This window comes from Neofelis nebulosa, chromosome 1 (assembly GCF_028018385.1).
Source record: "Neofelis nebulosa isolate mNeoNeb1 chromosome 1, mNeoNeb1.pri, whole genome shotgun sequence".
Taxonomy (NCBI): Eukaryota; Metazoa; Chordata; class Mammalia; order Carnivora; family Felidae; genus Neofelis; species Neofelis nebulosa.
Window position 1 is genome coordinate 8,356,052 of NC_080782.1, and position 15,123 is coordinate 8,371,174.

Sequence of the window (15,123 nt, forward strand, 5' to 3'; positions counted from 1 at the left end):
TGAATTCGACCCCAGAGTCCAGCTCTGTGCTGACAGCGTGGAGCCTGCTTGAGATTCTCTCTCTCCCTCTCTCTCTGCCTCCCGGTCACTCGTGTTTGCTCTCTCTCTCTTTCTCAAAAATAAATAAATAAATAAACATTTTAAAAATAAAAAAATAAAGGGTTCCTAATGTTAAATCAATGGAGGGGCCCTTTGAAAAGAGCTAAAAACTCTGTTTGTTTGCATTGGGCTGTTTCCATGTACCATTTTGCAAATGACTTGATTTCGACCTAAGAGCTTTGGCAAATACGTGGGGGCTGTATTTCCTTATCAGCAACATGCATACTTTAGCAAAAAGTTTCTGTAAAAAAGAAAAAGCTCTTTTTTTCAAAGGAGTGGCTGTTCCTGAATGTTGGCTGTTTAAAACATGTTTTACCCCATTCCAGAGTTCTCTGGGGTCTCTTTTATCGGGGAACTAATCTCATCATGCGACTCCACCCTCCTGACCTCATCACACTCCAGAGGCCCCACCTCCTAATACATCAAGTGCTGAAGAACTTTTTAAAAATGATTTAAAATATTTTTCTACTTCCAGAGGAGGTACGTAGTTTATTTATATAATAAGTGGAGAGAACCACAGGTGCCCGACTTTCAAAAAACCCAAGGGGGTCCACCTGGAGATTTGGATGGGTTCACATGAAGACGGTCTCTGTGTCTGAAAGGGTAGAATTCTATTGTTCTGTGATTAAAAAAAAAATGTTTACATGAGTAAAATTAATCAAGTCATCATAGGATGTCCAGGAATAGAAAAAAAAATTTTGTTCACAGGAAAGCTAATTTAAGTCTTTAAGGTTCGGAGTGATGGGGAATCCCCCAAAGGCAAACTCGAAGGAAGTAATGCGAAGGGGAAAGTGAAGGAAAATGAGTGTGTTAACAGCAGCCGCATTGGTACAGTTGAGAGGACTTGGGGACATTCACAGACGAATGTCAGCATCCCCTCTGAGAAAACCTTGTACCTCCAACTGTGACCCTCTATCCCAGCCGCCCCTTTAGCCACAGGCAACCCCTGATCCGTTTTAACCATTTACATTATTTACGAAAGGAAATTTATGAAGGAAGAACCAGATCCCTGTCACTTTATGACAAGACATCGTGACATTTGACTCAATGAAAGAACACAGCCTTCACTCGGCTGCAGGAAGCACCGGCCGCGGGTGCGATGGGGTTAACACGATGGGGTAACATGTGCTGGTCCCCCCTTCACGTGTCTTAACCATAAACTTCCTAGAAGTTGTGATGTATGAACAGGACTGAAGTCTTTACAAAAGGGTGCCCAGCCCCAAACCTGACCCGTTTCACACTGAGCATCAGGCCAAACTGCCCTCTTGGGCATCCCTCCGTCGTCTTGCTGACTGGTCACTGAGGTCCTCAAAGTGCCCAGCAGCGTCAGCAGCAGCTGGGGACACACTCCTGACTTGTTGGATCCGAAATTCTGGGGTGGGGTTGGCGCTGTGTGGTTAGCAAACCCTCCAGGACATTCTGACGCTCTGCTCTGAGAAGCCTGATGGGTTGCACGTGTATCTCCTGGTCAGTGTTTCAGTTCAACCTGGGAGGCTTTCTGTCCCCCCCAGGCGCATCCTGGCTTTCTGTTTTGAAGAGAAGAGGGAGGGAGTGTTCTTCAAGCTTGTTACCCCCACCCCCTTTTCCTTGATCCTGCATCAAGGGATAGCTGTGTTTCCTTGGGCTGGCCAAGCTGGTTTTGCCCTTGACCTGTGTCGCGACAGGGACGGGAGCAGGGGAAGTGCTCAGTAAAGGCCAAGGACACACAGCTGCACTGCCATCACCCCTGCCCTCGGAGCACGAAGCCCCTCCCCGAGTGGGTCTGGACCCCCTCAAGCCCCCGCTCCTATCCACTCATTGCTGTCTGCCCAGCCTCTTCCGTCCTGCCCTCTCTCTTTTCCTTCTTGTTACAATGGACTTGGAACCCTTCTAAACAAGGGAAAAAGAATCCAAAACCAAACAAACCCTAATCTCACCTGCCCCAGTGGGTTGGCTCTGATGGGATCCTGAAGTCCTCTGCTTTCCAAGGCCAAAGGCATGTGGGGCGGGCGGGTCTGTGCCCAGTGCTTGGTGCCCAGCCGTGACCGTGGGGGCTCTCTCAGGACCTCCGCCTTCTCTGGCTTTACAACTCTCCTCGTGGCTCTGTGGTTGGGTGTTATGAAAGCATCTGTTCTGGGGGCCCAGACTGACTATTGTCAGTACTGGAAAATGACATCCCCTTCTGCATGGAAGGTGGGGGATAACGCAGCTTGGCTGGGCTTTGGAGCCCCTTCCGTCCCCTTCGGCCGGGTGCTCCTGGTCTGAACAGTCTGCTGCATGATCCTAACAGTGGCCTGACCTCGCGGTACCCCCAACCCCCCGAGCCCCTGTGAAATGCTCTGCACCTGGGGTCACACACACTGAAGCCACCTCCTTGGACCCCATAGGCTTCTTGTCCCCTGCTCACTTTCTGGCTTCACCTGGACTTTCTGGTGTCCATTTCTTTGCCCATTTCCTGAGCCTCTTGCCATGGGTTTGTCCCTCCCCTCCCTGTGGTGGCTGTTTTTAGGCATCAGCTTGGGCGAGGCTATAGCACCAAGTTACTCAGTCACACACTGGTCTCCGAGTGCTGTGAAGGTACTTTGTGGATGTGGTTACAGCTACAGTGACTCAAGGAGATTGCCACCACTAATGTGGGTGGGCCTAGTCTAATCAGTCGAAGGTCTTAAGAACAAAAAACTGACTTTTCCGGGCGAAGGAGGAATTCTGCGTCAAGACTAACATCAGCCCCTGCCTGAGTCTCCAGCCTGCCAGCTCTCCTGCTTGTATGACCCGTTCCTTAAAATACATCTCTCTGTGTCTACATCTCCTGCTGGCTGTGTCTCTCTGGAGAGCCCTGACTCACATATTCCCTTAGGAAGACTGGCTGCTGGAAGAGCCCCCTCAAGGTCTGTTCTGCCAATGCCAGCCCTCAGCCCTGCACAGCACTCCCGGAGTCATACCCGCATTCGGATCAGCCGCGGGATTTCTTGCGCCAAACCTTCTCCCAATGTCTCCTACTTTACGTGTTTGCAACACGGCTCGTTGCCACCCTCCAACATTTGTCATTATCGCCTCTGCCTCCAGGGCTGGTGTCGTGGGTGTGCAACCTGTGCCACGCTCCAGGCCTTGTGCTTAAAAAAGGCCCCCTGTGTGGTGCAATGCTCTGCTGTCGCTTTCTGGAAATTCTTAATGATTTTGAACCAGGGCCTGGCGGTTTCATTTTGCACAGGGGCCGCAAATCACAGGGCCGGCCCTGGTGGTCCGCATCCTGGGGCAGGCCCGGCCTCCCCCATCACGTCACTTTCTAAATTCCGGACGGGCCTGGGACGGCCTCCCCCTTGTCTTTGGGGTGTCCCACCGCTGCTCTACTTTGGGGCTCTGCGCCATCTCCCTGAAATAGATGCCGTGCTTCCTCTCTGGTCTCCGCCCGCCCGTCCTTGCCACTTTCCACTCTGTTCTGCCGCTACTTCTGGGTTTGTTTTCACACACGTGCCTTTCAGTACAGGAGCAGCATCTCCGGAAGCGCTTCCTTCAAGGCCCCCTGCAGGAAAGCTCCAGATGCCTGAGTTTCTACTGCTGCCCTTGCTGTCGGGAAGGTGACAGCACCGGGGTGACTTGGTGTCCCCCCAGCCACGTGCCGTGCCCCCTCCATGCCACGGCAGATCCTTACTGTCCCTGGACCCACACCCGTCCCCTCTCTCTACTGCAGGGCAGTCTTAGATATCATTTTTTTTTAAAAATGTTTTTATTCACTTTTGAGAGACAGGAAGAGACAGAGTGTGTGTGAGCAAGGGAAGGGCAGAGAGAGAGGGAGACACAGAATCCGAAGCAGGCTCCAGGCTCCGAGGTGTCAGCACAGAGCCCGACGTGGGGCTCGAACTCACGAACCACAAGATCATGACCCCAGCCGAAGTCGGACGCTTCACCGACTGAGCCACCCAGGCGCCCCTAAAATTTTTTTGTTTTAATGTTTATTTATTCTTTGAGAGAGAAAGAGAGAGCACGAGCAGGGGAGGGGCAGAGAGAGAGAGGGAGACACAGAATCTGAAACAGGCTCCAGGCTCTGAGCTGTCAGCACAGAGCCCGACGTGGGGCTCGAACTCACGAACCACAAGATCATGACCCCAGCCGAAGTCGGACGCTTCACCGACTGAGCCACCCAGATGCCCTCAGATGTCTTCTGCTGGGATCTTTCTCCCACACCTCCTCACACGCTGGCTTCTCTCTGGGGTTCCCAGCACGGTTTGCAACTTGTTTACAAAACTCCTCTGGCTTTGCTTGATAATGCTGGGTCAATATTTTCTGTCTAGGCTTGGTCAGCTCCATGAGGGAGGGTGTCAGCACCATTCAGTTTATGTCCCCTTCAGTCAGGCAGAGTTGGCCGCTCATAGTAGGCGGTTTGTATCTGCTTGTTGAATAAAATTGGGTGCCGTGTCTGGCTGTCAGTTATATACCTTGATTTTGAAATACTTAAAACTAAGGTTTCAGGGTCATATATTTCAGTTTTTTAATCCACTTCGAGTTGATTTTCGTGGCCGGTGTGAGATAAGGATCTAATGTCATTCTTTTGGAGGTGCATATGCAGTTTTCCCGGTACCACTCATTGAGGAGACCATTCTTTCCCCGCCGCGTGTTCTCGGAGCCCTTGTCGAAAATCAGTTGACTTTACATGCTTGAAACCTTTTCTGGGCTCTGTTCTAGTCCATTGATCTGGGTGTCTGCTTTCGTGCTGGTACTATACTGTTTTCATGACTACAGCTTTGTGATATCATTTGAAATCAGGGAGGGTGATGTCTTCAGCATTGTTCTTTCTCAAGGTTGCTTCAGCTCTTTTGTGGTTCCATACAAATTTTCGATTCTTATTTTCCTATTTCTGTTAAAAATGCTGTTAGAATTGTGATGGGGATTGCACTCAATCTGTGTGTTGCTTTGGGTAGTGTGACTATTTTAACAATATTAATTCTTCCAACCCGTGAACACAAGATATCTTTCCATCTTTTTTTTTTATACTTTCTTCAGTTTCTTCCATTAACATTTTACAGTTTTCAGTGTACAGATCTTTCGCTTCCTTGGTTAAATTTATTCCTAAGTATTTTATTCTTTTTTGATGGTATCATCAATGGAATTGTTTTCTCGATTTCCTTTTCAGATAGATCTTGATTGGTGTAAAGAAATGTGGCTGATTTTTGCATGTTGATTTTGTATCCGACAACTTCACTGAAACTCGTTATATTATTTCTAATAGTTTTTTGTGCCGTTTTTAGGGCTTTCTATATATAGGGTTGCATCATCTGCAGTGATAATCTTCTTTCTTTCTTTCTGATTTGGATGCATTTCATTTCTTTTTCTTGTCTGATTGCTCTTTCTAGTTCTTCTAGTACTGTGTTGTGTAGAAATGGTGACAGTGGGCATTCTTGTCTTATTCCTGATTTTAAAGGAAAACTTCAGTTTTTTCCTCATTGATGAGCGTGTTACCTGTGGGCTTTTCATAAGTGGCCTCTATTATATGGAGGCTTCTCCACCTTGACATTAATGGCGGTTGGGACCAGGTAATTCTTTGTTGTGGGGATCGTCCTGTGCACTCTGGGGTTGAACAGCATCCCTGGCCTCAGCCCAGTAGCATCCCTCCACCCCGCACAGTTGTGACAATGAAAAATGTCTCCAGACATTGATTAATGTCCCCTCAGGGAACAAAATCACTCCCCAGGGTAAGATCACTGAAATAGAGGACAAAAGAAAGTGAAATTGTTTTGAGTTGTGAATGCTGGTATTTACATGGAGAAATTCCTGAGGTCTGGCACAGAAAAGTCTATAGCATTTGGCACATCTGGCCGCTCTCTCCTGCCTCTTACTGACCAAACGTTTCATGAGGCGCTTTTAAAACTTCCACGGCTTCTTTGGAAAGTTGTGTTTACCAGCTCCTGTGCAAGGCTCCTGGTCCACAAAATGAGCTGGTGTCCTCAGTGCAGTAGACGCGCCTCAGTGTCTCAGGCGGACTATTTGTTGTTGTTAGAATCTGAATGTTATACTTCATTTTCCTCTTGGAAAATACTCATAATAGGACAAGTTGTGCTTTTGAAAATGTAATACGAGGAGATGAGCCTCAAGAGGCATGACGCATCCACTCAGATTTCCCAGAGTTTGTCTTCAGTGATGATCATTCCGGCTTCATCCGGTGCTCGGAGAACGTGTGACGTGTGGAGGCGGCCACCACATGCTCGTGGATATTTAATTGATCATGAAGCTAATGAGTAGCCAGAGACGACCCACATCACGCCTGGCAAGACTGTGATGTGCCTTCTAGCACGTAAAGCCCACATTTGGTTTTGATTTCAGAGGGATTTTTATTAACCAGTCGCACTCCAAGCAAACCCCAGACTGCAGTGCTTCCTTTAAAAAGAAACACCACAAACGCCGTTTGCATTAAATATGCTTCTTGGTTTTGGCTCCTGAGCTTTGAAGTGACTTTCTCCTCAGTTCGAGGGATGCGTTGAGTTAGCACATGTTTATTGAGCAGGTGCACCTGTCGCAGGCGCTGTTCTCGGGACCGGAGTGCTGAACAAAGTCTGAAATCCCCACTCGGATGGGGCTCGTGGGCCCTGGGGGGAGAGAAGCAATAACCTAGGCATTTCAGTAAAAGGCATGAAACCGCTAGCATGGGTTGGAGCACGGGGTGCCGCGGAGAAACGGTAAAGCGGGCGAGGTGTGAGCGGACGGTGCGGGGCAGATCTGAACCTTGGAGCAAAGGCAGGAGAGAAGTCAAAGTCTTGGCTGTGCTGTTGTCTAGGGGAAGGGCAGTCCAGATGCAGCAGCAACGGCAAAGGGCTGTGTGGTGGGAACGCAAGGAATGTTCTGAAACAGCCGGAAGCCTGGAGAGGCAAGAGCTGAATGGAGAGAGGGAGCTGGCAGGAGAGGTCAGAAGGGACTGATGAGATCACTTAATGAGCGAAGACCAGTCTTGGGCAATGAGAGTTAGAGGGGAAGGAAAAATACCCGGTTCCACTCTGTAGGGAAGGTTTCAGTAATGTCCCATTGAAACACGGTGCTGTTTCCGGTGGACAGAACAGGTATTTGGGGCCACAGGTCTGTAAGGACTGGTGGTGGTGAGCTGGTCTGTTACATCACACTTAACTGGATTAATGTCTTTTCAGCGGGCATGTAACTGAATCAGGTGTTTCATGGATGCACGTTGGGTTGGCAGCCGAGGTCCCCAGACGTTGCCCTTGGTTCACAAAGCTGTATTTGGGCTGCTCATGTAGCGCCCTTAAACTTCAGCTTTTTTAGGACTGACTTCAAGTCCGTGTGGCCATTTCCCTTTGATGCAGGTTGTTTGAGAATGTGCTTGTGTGAGTCCGTAGGAGCTCTGAGGCTTCACTCTTGGGAAAGGAGACCCTGAAAGAAATCCTAGAACCGGAAAGCACTTTTGGGGTGCTTGTGGCTTCCTCTGTCAGCCCCCGTGGCCTGGCTGCCCAGGCACCTGCTGCAGGCAGGTGTGCGGGGCTCCCTCCCACGAAGGGGTAGCTGGGCTGTGGTGTTTGATGGGTTTCCATGTGAGGTTGAGGGCATCGAGCAGGACATGCATGAAGCAGAGCCAGAGTTCTGGGGTGAAAGGTAGAGGACTGAGCCTCACTGCCACGCCCAGCACGGGGCCCAATGCAGGGCTCTATCATAGGAACCTTGAGATCCTGGCCTGAGCCGAAATCAAGAGTTGGGTGCTTAACTGACTGAGCCATCCAGGTGCCCCTGGACGCTATCTTCATGTGTAATTGAGGAATTTGCTGTTGGCCTCCCAGTGTCCCAGTGGATTCAGATGAGGAGAGATCTTTCTAGTGCAAATGTGGGCCTTTTGCAATACATTTACAGTTACCAAGGCTTTATTCTTGTGTTTCCTGGGTCTCAACAGCAGTATATGCTTGGAGTTGAGGGAATCTTTTGCTTGCTGACGTTCCAGGTGCGGTGCAGTTGGAGCACATGAATTTTCATTGCGGCAGAACGTTTCTGATTTTAGTGACTCATGAAGATCCTTCTGGGTGGAGTCTGACTTCCCCTGTCAACGATCACAGCACCCTCCGATCCTTATTCCGATACCCTGACATGTAGCAGTAATATTTATTAGATATTCCTTCTGCTTCCAATGTAAGTATTCGGGTATGGAAAATGAAAACAAAACAAAAGCAAGACAAGAAAGAGCCAAGTACAGGGGCGCCTGGGTGGCTCGGTCGGTTAAGTGTTCAATTCGGCTCAGGTCATGATCTTGTGATTCGTGGGTTCGAGCCCCAGATCCGGCTCTGTGCTGACAACTCAGAGCACGGAGCCTGCTTCAGATTCTGTGTCTCCCTCTCTCTGCTCCTCCCCAACTCAGGCTCTGTCTGTCTCTTTCTCTCTCAAAAATAAATAAACATTCAAAAAAATTAAAAAAAAAATAGAGCCACGTACAAAGAAGAAAATATAAACACGTCTCATTGGTACCCGGAGATAACAAAGTCAACGTGATCTGTCCCTCTGTTTATCTGTCTCTAAAGTTTATCCTGTAAATACAGGATATCCTTCTTTTTTCACTTATAAGCATAGTCTGAGCTCATTTCTCTATTATTATTATTTTTAAAGATTTTATTTTTAAGCAATCTGTACACCCAATGTCAGGCTCAAGCTCAACCCCGAGATCAAGAGTCACGCGCTCTTTTTTTTTTTTTTTTAATTTTTTTTTTTTTTTTAACATTTATTTATTTTTGAGACAGAGAGAGACAGAGCATGAACAGGGGAGGGGCAGAGAGAGAGGGAGACACAGAATCGGAAGCAGGCTCCAGGCTCCGAGCCATCAGCCCAGAGCCTGACGCGGGGCTCGAACTCATGGACCGCGAGATCGTGACCTGGCTGAAGTCGGACGCTTAACCGACTGCGCCACCCAGGCGCCCCAAGAGTCACGCGCTCTTAACTGCACCAGCCAGGCACCCCCATTTCTATGTTTAAAGTACTTAAGAATCTTGATTTTTAAAAACCTGTTACTGCGTTTGTCATTGTTTATTTAATCATCTGTTGGACATTTTCCTTGTTTCCGAAATTTTTCTACTTAGATAATGCTCTGATGAATGGATGTCTTAGTATATCTTTTATTGGCACTTGGAACGTTGCTTTTTATGTCAAGTTTTAGGAGGCATATTATAGGGTTTAAGGGTTTGAGCCTTTTCCGGGACACCTGGGAGACTCAGTCAGTTAAGTGTCCAGCTCTTGGTTTCGGCTCCCGTCATGATCTTGCAGTTTCGTGAGTTCGAGTCCCACGGCTGGCAGGGTGGAGCCTGCTTGGGGATTTTCTCTCTCTCTCTCTCTCTCCCTCTCTCTCTCTCTCTCTCTCTCTCTCCCTCTCTCTCTGCCCCTCCCCTGGTCGTGCTGTCTCCGTATCTCTCAAAATAAATAAATAAACTTAAGGAAAAAAAAAGAAGAGTATGAGCCTTTTAAAGGCTATTTTGCTTTCTAGGAAGACTACTGATTTATCCTTCCACGCGCATGTTTATGAAATTGCCTGTTTTGCTGGATCCCCATGACACTGAACATTTGTTGTTAAAAATATTGAAAGAGGTTTGTTGGTTTCTGAAGGATTGAAGTCACGCAGTCTTACTGTGAAATGTTCAGATAAATAGAAAGGCAAAATGCCAAATCCGAAAATCTCTGATCTAGAGATAATTACACGTTTTAGGTTTAACTTCAGTCATTTAATATAATATGGGACATATGATCTGCTTTCCTTAGTAACTTATTGAGGACATCTTTTCATGTCAGCAAGTACACACCATTATTTTATTATTATTATTTTTTATAAGTAGGCTTCCCATCCAGCACAGGGCCCAACTCGGGGCCTGAACTCATGACCCTGAGATCAAAACCTGAGCTGAGATCAAGAGTCAGGTGCTTAACCAACCAACTGAGCCACCCGGGCACCCCACACGTCATTATTTTTAACTACAGCAGTATAATCTATTTTCTGTATGTTTTCAGTGATTTAGCTTATGACTTCCTGGTGGACACTGAGATTATTTCTAGTTTGTCCTTTATGAGCGATATGGCGGTTTACATATACGTTTGCATTTTGATCCAGTTTTTTTTTTTTTTTTTTTTTTTTTTAAGGAAATCGTTAGGTCTTGAGTTTGGATGCACATGATGGGTCCTATTATTTTCCCCCAAATTCCGCCTCTCCCTGGAGCACGAGTAGGCTTCTCTCTCCATAGAATTACGCTTGGCCATCCCACTTACTCTGGCAAAATCAGTGTCATTTTTGGCCATCAGTTTAAGACCCATGGCATATGGTTTGCCATACCCACTTGTCCCTCTGCGGTGAGACTCGAAATATTCTAGGTAGAGCCTCCTCCACGAACTCGAGTCCTGGAGGGGAGACAGCATCAAAGAGCCACGGCCCACCTTCAGTGGATGTGTCATGTGAGCAAGTAGACATTTGTCATAAGCCACTGAAATTTTGGGATTGCTTGTTACTGCTGCACAACATAGCTTAACCTGACTGATACTAACAAATTGCCCACTAGAATCGGCTCATGGTTTTAGCAAGATAGAAAAGTACCTTTCCTTTCACTCACCCTTCTAAATCTTTTCTAACTCGTGGTAAGAAAATGACATCTCACTTTAACATGAGTGTGTCTGATGATTAGCGGGGTCAAAGCATGTTTCATATAACATCAGCTTCTTCATATCTATCCTTTGCCCATTTTTTTATGAGTCTGTGTTTTCTTCTTGAGTTCTAAGAATTTTGAAAATATGCTAAAGATGTTATTTGTCTAGCATATGTTCCACATTCTTCTTCCAGTTTGTATTTATTTTTTAACTATTTTTTAAAATTTATTTATTTTGATAGAGAGAGGGAAAGAGAGAATCCCAAACAGGCTCTGCGCTGTCAGTGCAAAGCCTGATGTGGGGCTTGATCCCACGAACCATGAGATCATGACCTGAGCTGAGACCAAGAGCCAGATGCTTAACCACCCAGGTGCCCTTGTGTTTATTTATTTAAAAAATATTTATTTATTTTTGAGAGAGAGAGAGAGTGAGAGAGGAGAGAGTGAGCACACAGGGTAGGAGCAGGGAGAGAAGGAGACCCAGAATCTAAAGCAGGCTCCAGGCTCTGAGCTGTCAGCCCAGAATCCAATGCGGGACTTGAACTCATGAACTGTGAGATCATGAGCTGAGCTGAAGTTGGATGTTTAACCAACTGAGCCACCCAGGTGCCCTCCCTGTATTGATTCTGTAAATCTTCTTGGAGTTTATAGAATTGCTTGAATTTATGGCTTGATATCTTTGGTCAGTTCTGGAAAATCTTCAGCCACTATTTTGCCACATATTGTTTTGTCCCATTCTCTTTTTCTTCCCATTGTGTGACACCAGATTCACACATATTAGACCTTTTCCACCATCCTCCATGTGACTCGTATGTGTTTTTTTCTTATCTTCTCCATCCTTTTTTTCCTGTCCGGGCATTTTCACTTCACCCATCTTTCAGTTCACTAATTCTCTATGTGGCCTAATCTGCTTCTTAACTCCTTTTTAAACTCTAAGTCTCAGTTACTTTATATTTTATTGCCAGAGTTTTAATCTGACTCTTTCTTTACGTATTCTAGTTCTCTGCTGAAACTCTCCATTTGTCATTATTTTCTGTTACATATTAATCACACAGTCACTGTAAAGTCTGGTAACTCCAATATCTGTATCTACCTGGAGATGTTTTTTTTTTTTTTTGGTCTCTTTTTCTTTTGGTCCTGTCTCCTGATATCTTTGGTAAGTTTTTATTTACTTTTTATTTATTTTAAAATTTTTTTTTTTTTTTTTTTTTTACTTTAGAGAGAGAACGGCAGAGAGGGGCAGAGGGAGAGAGAGGAGAGAATCCCACGCAGGCTTCATGCTCAGTGGGGAGCCGCACGCGGAGCTCCGTCCCACAACCGGGAGATCATGACCTGAGTGGAAACCAAAAGTTGAAGGCTCAACCAACTGAACCACCCAGGCGCCCCAGTAATTTTCTTTTTAAATGGCAGACGTGGTATGTGAAAAACTGAAGTAGTGTTGTCTTCCTCCAGAAGAGATTTAATTTACTTCCGGCACAGTGGGGCAGAGATGATCGCAGAGGCTGGGTTGTGGTCTCTGTGAGGTCTGGCTTGCCTTACTCCCAGGGGCCAGACCTGGCGCTTGCTACAGGAAATGTGGCCTGTGTAACAGGCCTGTCTTCCTTGGCAGCCCATGAACTCCAGCTTTGTGTCCTTAACGCCCGAGACTGATAGACTTTGCCTCGTGCCCCTGACCTTTAGCTCCCGTTCCCTCCTTGGTTTCTCAGTCTCTCAGCCTTCCGAATCTGCAGGTGCCACGGGCGGAGCGCGGGGGGAATGGAAGCTTGTCTCAGGGCTTCTGCATTCTTTCTGGGATACTGAGCCTGCAGGTCCTGGTCGTTTCGGAAGTCCGATGCTTCCAAATAGATTTTTTTTTTTTTTTTTAATTCAATTTCACTCGCGTTCTCGGCGGCAGAGTAGATGTGATTGAATCTAGTTTTTTGTCGCCGAAGGGGGACGTTCTCATCGTTTGTCTTTTTACTTTGTTTATTCTGTTGTTTTGCTGAAGAGGTGTAGGTTTTTGAATAGTCAGATGTATCTGTCTTTTTCTTTATGGTTTCTGGCTTTGCTGTTATGCTTCAAGATGCGTTTTTAAAGCCAAGTTTATAGAAATCGTCATCTCAATTTCCTTCCAGTGTTTTTTTGGTTGTATATTTAATGATTCATTCTGGCATAAGCCATGAGGTAAAGATCCAATCTTATTTTTCCCATATGGCTAAGGCATTTGTCCAACACCATTAACTGAGTAATCCATCTTCTGTGAATAACTGAAATCTAATCTTTTTTGTTAAGTACACGGTGTCTCATTAATATTTTAATTTTCACTTCTTTCTTATTAGTGAGGTTATATGTATTTCACATTTATTTATTGATTCCTTGTTTTTCTTCTGACTTTTCTGTTCTTTATCCATTTAAAAAGTTGTACTATTGGTGTGTTTAATGCTGATATTTAATATATTTCTGTTGATATTTAAATAATCCTGCCATTAATTTTGGTTGTTGTTTTTAAACTTCTATTAAATTTGCTTGTGCTTTTTGAAATATAAATCAATATTATGTTTTCGTGCAAAGTAAATTTATATTTTTATTTGTTATTTTATTCATTATTATTATTATGCTTTTGAAGCCCTTCCTTGTCTTACGATCAGTTAGCTGTTTTAGGACATAAGTATATGTATATATATTTTTTGCTCTTAATTTTTTAATCCTTTTGATCTGTATTTTGATATATGGTGCATGTGTATAAACTTTCCCTGCTTAATAATCAACTTTCCCAGCAATGTTGGTTAAATAATCCATCCACTTTCCATATTATTTCTTTAACATGCCTAGGCCTTTAAAGACAAGAATCTTATTCTGTGCCATCTGTTCTATTTGTTCCCATTAATGTACCTTTTTTTTTTTTTTAACGTTTATTTATTTTTGAGAGACAGAGACAGAGGGTGAGCTGCGAGGGGCAAAGAGAGAGGGAGACACAGAATCAAAAGCAGGCTCCAGGCTCTGAGCTGTCAGCACAGAGCCCAACACAGGGCTCGAACCCACTGACCACGAGTTCATGACCTGAGCCAAAGTCGGACGCTCAACCGACTGAGCCACCCAGGTGCCCCTATTAATGTACTTTTTAATTCTTGTTAGTATTCTATTCTCTTCCTCCTGTTTTTTTTCTTAAATGGAACTATAACTGACATGTCATATTATGTTAGTTTTAGGTGTGCAGTGTAATGATTTGATATTTACATGTATTGCAAAGTGATCACTATAATAACTGCAGTCAACATCCATCATCACCATCATCCATCACGAGAGTTAACAGCTTTTTCTCTTGTTATGAGAACTTTTGAAATCTCTTAACAACTTACAACTTTCGAATAACGCAACGGGGTATCATTGACTATAGGCACCGTGCTGGACGTGACATCCCCCTGGCTCATTTTATAACTGGAAGCTTGTACCTTTTAACCCCCTTCACCCATTTTTTTTTTTTAAAGTAGTGCACCTACTTATATGCTAGAAGATAGATTCTTGCTGGTGAGCTTGTACTGAATGCACCCCAGACCTTTTCTTCTCTGTCTGCTTTCCAGAAGGGGTCACTTTGAATCATTCCCACTTTCTTCTGGTGGTCACCTGCTGGCTGATGGACAGCTTGCTCATAATGGGTGTCTCGATTGATCCATTTGGGACAATACTAATGACTCCTGCAATGACGGATGGATGCTGACAAGACTACTTCCCTGCCCTCTCCAATCAGTATTTCATGTTTATTCTAGTCCCTAGTGGTTTTGTGTTCTCAGCCTATCAGAGGTGACTCTACCAGCTAGAACAGCTTGGGGCACTCACCTGGGCATTTCCCCAATCAGAGCCCATGTTGTGGTTGGATCGGCCCTTGTGGTTCTCTTTAGGATTGCAAGATGCCCTCAGCAATAATCATCAGGAAACTGAAAAAACAAGGTTTATTACTGACAGATCTGGAGGATACACAGCCTGTCTGAGGTCATGGGACTGGTTGGGGGGAGGGAGGGACGGAAGGAAGGGAGAGAGAAGGAGAGAGAGAGGCGGGGAGGGAGAACACTCAGGAGCCTGGGGTTCTGCCTTTATTGGGGTTGAAGGTGGAGCCTAGGGTGAACTGGTGAATTCAAAACCTAAAGTGGGAATTAACGTGCGGGAAGAGGAAAGCAAGCAGTCCATCAGTCCACTGTGAGGTATGTAGGTCCCCCAGGGCTTTCTAGAAAGGGGACGGTCAGGGGTGGGGCTGCCTGGCCCCTTATCTAGTTGAATAACTGGCCCCGTGTCTGTTCATTCAAGATGGAGGTCTCTGAAATGGAGGCCTCAAGAATCAAGACTTAATGTCAGGCACTTACAATTGTATAAGCCAATCATTGGGTGCCTACACTACACTATATATTGTATTTCAACCTTGATTTCTTTTCCATAGTTGTGGTCAATATTTCTGGGCTTCTGTGTTAGA

The 15,123-nt window shown here is 45.6% G+C and overlaps 1 protein-coding gene across 2 annotated transcripts in view; it reads left to right on the forward strand.

Moving 5' to 3' along the window:
- The window catches only part of ANKRD33B (ankyrin repeat domain 33B), an 84,252-nt gene that overhangs the window by 14,475 nt on the left and 54,654 nt on the right, over positions 1-15,123 (forward strand). The gene's annotated exons all lie outside the window — the stretch shown is intronic.